This window comes from Ursus arctos, unplaced genomic scaffold, assembly GCF_023065955.2.
Source record: "Ursus arctos isolate Adak ecotype North America unplaced genomic scaffold, UrsArc2.0 scaffold_9, whole genome shotgun sequence".
NCBI classification, from domain to species: Eukaryota; Metazoa; Chordata; class Mammalia; order Carnivora; family Ursidae; genus Ursus; species Ursus arctos.
Window position 1 is genome coordinate 10157751 of NW_026623111.1, and position 4418 is coordinate 10162168.

Here is a 4418-nt window from a genome sequence, read left to right on the forward strand (position 1 = left end):
TTATTTATTTGTCAGAGACAGAGAGCGAGAGAGCACAAGCAGAGGTAGCAGCAGGAGGAGGGGGAAGCAGGCAGAGAGAGAAGCAGGCTCCTCGTGGATCAAGGAGCCCAATGTGGAACTACATCCCAGGACCCTGGGATCATGACCTGAGCAGGAAGCAGACACTTAACTGACTGAGCTACCCAGGCATCCCAAGTGATTGATAGTTTTAAGCAAGCTATAGCAGAAATCCTTGAGCCTACAGAAAATTGGGAAATTGAAAGAACACATTTTTGGAAGATTCAGCTTCCATGTCTCATGCTTCCTACTACTCTCATGCCACCGTCTAGGCACCGGGGCACCATTTTCAGCTCCTTTCCTCCTACAAAACTGATTTCTCAGGAAAAAAGGTAAATCAGCAAGCTTGCTGATTTTTTTCTTCTCTTAAAGACATTTTTATTTGACTTTGATACCTACAAACAACTGGGAAAGATATTTTGTCAGGGAACACAAGTGATCCCAGATCTTTTGATATTGTAGTGTTTACCCCATTAGCTCTTCTTGGAAGAATGTTTGATGTATGCTTTTGCCCAAAGTATATATTTTAAATTATGCAATTGAGGGCAATATACCTATTGTTCAAAGTTTATTAACCAGGGAGTTGAGAAGAGATACTATACCAATAATCACAATAATAACTACCAGGACTAAATACCTTCTCTGTGCCAGATGAACTTTATACATCATTTCTGCCAAAGCTTTCCCAAAATGTGCCCTGAGGACTATCATTAGATATTAGTAAATATTACTAGGCAGTCTTTACCCTTGGAGAATGGGTCTTTGTTATGGAAAATAATACCATGTGTATTTCATAATGATTACTCTCCCCTCCTTCTGACAAAGCCACACGGGAATCTTTCTCAGATTGTTAGAATGTGTTGGGATTTTTGGAGGGAGAACTCAGGAAATTGTGGTTTTCCCTCTAACTCTGGGGTCCTCAAGAGTTTCTTTCTCATATTAATTCATACTTAGCTCTAACAATTAGTCAAAATCATTATTTAAGTTTCTTTACCAGTTTATAGCTCCAGTTTATAGTGGCTTCTGCTCCAGACAAGGAGGTCTCAGCTGTGAATTCTAAATTTGTCTGTCTCTCCGAATTTTGGGGTAGTAGTATGACCTCTGTTCAATGATGAATTCAGAAAAAGTCATTGATACTCATTTTGTTCAGGTTTTTCTTCTAAGGATGGAAGTGGCAATTTCCAAAGTTCTTTACAAGTATGTATAAAGTTCGATTCTTAACACATCATTGACCTTTTTGGGTATGACCTTACAACCTGATTCTAAAAGTACTTCAGGTAACATTATATGTGCTTTTTTTCTAAGAGATATTCTTCAGTGTTGAGCCATCCTTGTCTGTCTAAAACCAAGTTCTGAGTCTACAAGTTTACGTCCTTATTCAGGAGATTAATCTGCACCAGTCTCCAAAGTCCCAGAATAATCTTACCTCCAAGTTTGTAGAGGTTTGGTAAACTCCTTTTAGAACATTTTTTAAAAAGATTTTATTTATTTATTTGACAGAGAGAGACAGCCAGCGAGAGAGGGAACACAAGCAGGGGAAGTGGGAGAGGAAGAAGCAGGCTCCCAGAGGAGGAGCCTGATGTGGGGCTAGATCCCAGGACCCTGGGCTCACGCCCTGAGCCTAAGGCAGACTCTTAATGACTGTGCCACCCAGGGACCCCACTTTTCATAACATTTTAAGCTAAAAGTTAACAGGGAAAGTTTTAGACTTTTCCCTGAGAAATTTTGTTGAGAAATTGGGTAAATGATGTCGTCATATGAGATTTGTGGAGGATCAGGTTTGGGAAGGGAGAACTCAAAGATTGTGCTTTGGTCATATGTCTGAGAAGAGTACTTAACATCTAAGGAGAGATTTCAAGTATACAGTTAGAGATATCCGGTGATGTGTGGAAACAAAAACTTTTGGTTCAAAAGAGCTAATGTCACAATGGTGTCTTGAAAATTGGCCATGCATTGGGTACATTTGCACCAGTCATTTAATGCTACAAATCAGTCTTCTTCTTCTTCTTCTTTTTTTTTAATCTAGAGAGAAGTTAGGAATACTAGGTTCAGAGAGTTTCAATGAAGTACAGAAGTCAGACCAAAGATTGACTTAATCTCTTTATAGGTGGAATTTAAATTAGATGAGGTTACCATGGGAACAAACTAGACAGAAAAAAGATCATCTGAGTCCCTCCAGCATTCAGATGTTGGAAAATTGAGAACATGCTATGTTGAAAGTGGAAAGAGTATTGTTGGACCAACAACTGTGTCTAATCCTGGTGAGAAGTTGCATAAAATAGTGGTTGAACATCAACTGTCTTTTTGGCAATGTGGAGTCTTTGGTGACATTGATTACAATTGTCACATTGGTGGGATAGATTGGAGGCCTCACTGGAATATGTTTAGAAGATAATAATGGTTTTCTCCTCCCTCAATTCACTTTACTCTTCCAATTTTTCTGTAAACCATGGGCTTTGCTAGGCTCTCTAATTAATTAGTTAATTATCCATTCATTTTCTTATTTTATTCATTGGCTTTTGCACTTTGTTTAAAATATTTCACTTCATAATGTGAGGAAGATATTAGTAAAGCATGACCCATTTAGCGACATGAGCCCTTGATGTGGTCCCATGAGAAGAATAGCTGAGATAAAGCTTCAGCAGACTCTGTTTCCTCTAGCCTAGACTTGAAAACAACATAAATGTGTGTGTGTGCATGACAGATTTGTTAGAGTGGGTTTTCAATTTGGATGGTGAGTTTTTTGATAAAAGATTTTTGCCAATTGTTACAGCAAATATTGGATAGTGAAAGCTCGGATAGTGAGGGAGACACATAAAGTGAATGGAAACAACAATAATGTTTCACGTTTGAAAATATTTTTAAATGGAAACAAGGCAAGGACATGTAATGGCAATGTAGTCTTTGCAGTTTAAAAATCTGACTTTGAAGCTCGGTTCTGCTACTAGATGCTTGAGACTACCTGTGTGATCTCAGCTAGAAGCTTAGCCTCCCTCTGTAAGTCTTAATCTTCTTCATTGTCAAATGGAGGTATAATATTAACATCTTTGGATCATCATATGGATTAAATAGGGTGATATGCAGACAGGGGCTAGTGTAATGTGTAGGCAACTAGTAAGTGTCCCATAAATGATAGCAAAAATAAAAAGGAAAACAGCATTGTGAGAGATGGTTTTTTCCACATACTAGTGACCTGATCAGAACATGTTTGTGTTAAGTCCGAAAAGCTGTTGGTTGGTGAAAAGAGATCACATTGAAAATACAATAGTCCCTATTACTGCCCATGTTTAGATCCATCCTGAGAAATGTTGGAATCCCTAGCTCTGTTTCTTTCTTTTATTTTCTGTTCTCTCACTCTGTAGGCACTGGTATGGTCAAGATTGGCTGGCTTAGAAAGAAGAAAGAACAGAGAAAAAGTGCCCTAAATATTTAGGCCAAGCACTTTTGGTCAGGACAGTGTTTATTTAATATCTGAATAAGATCATAAGCTAACCAAAACCAAAAATCTTTCCAACATCAGGGTATCCAATCTCATTTATCTTGGGCTCATCAGTCACGTGGCTCATTTAAAATGTACTAAGGTTATCTAGTTCAATTCCTTTATTCTACAATTGAGGCCTCTGAAACCCAAAGGGAAAAGGACTTAGCTAAACTCCTAAGCCAGCTTGCTGCTGAGAGTATAAACCAGATAATCTATGTGACCTGCTTTGTGCAGTTCAATATAAAGAATGGAATCACTTGAATGTCTCACTCTTAAGGACCTTTATTTCTTTCAATATATGGAATCATCATATGCGAAGCCCGAAGGCATTATAGAGATTATCTAGATCCAAGACCTTATTTTTCAGAGGAAGAAATGAATGCATGCAGAGAAGAAATGGATTGCCCCAAGGTCAGCTAATGATACTGCTGAGATTGGAATGTATGCCTCCCTAACTTTCAAACCACTTCTCTGTCCACTAAAATAGAATAGTTGGAGGATGCTCAGACTCCAAAGGACATATAATTGGATTCTGAGATGCTGTCAAATATTAAGAATGAGTAGTTGCACGTTCTTCATTGAACAATGGCAAAGACACTCATCTTGCTTTTCCTCTGAGAAATATCAGAATACAGACTGGTTTTGCAAGTTTTGCTTCTAAGATACAAATTCCCTGGACATGTCATCTTTTCTTTTTTTCTGTGAGCTGGTCTAAAGCCTAGAGCTTCCATTAAGTTTCCAGCCACACTTCTCTGTTAATTTGATAAAGAATAGTATCTATTTTATTCCGAAATGTTTTTGTCTCCTAGGAGATTTTGCTCACACTTACCAATGCCGAAAAATGCATTTGGTCATGTGGGTGGGATTCACTGAGACTTGG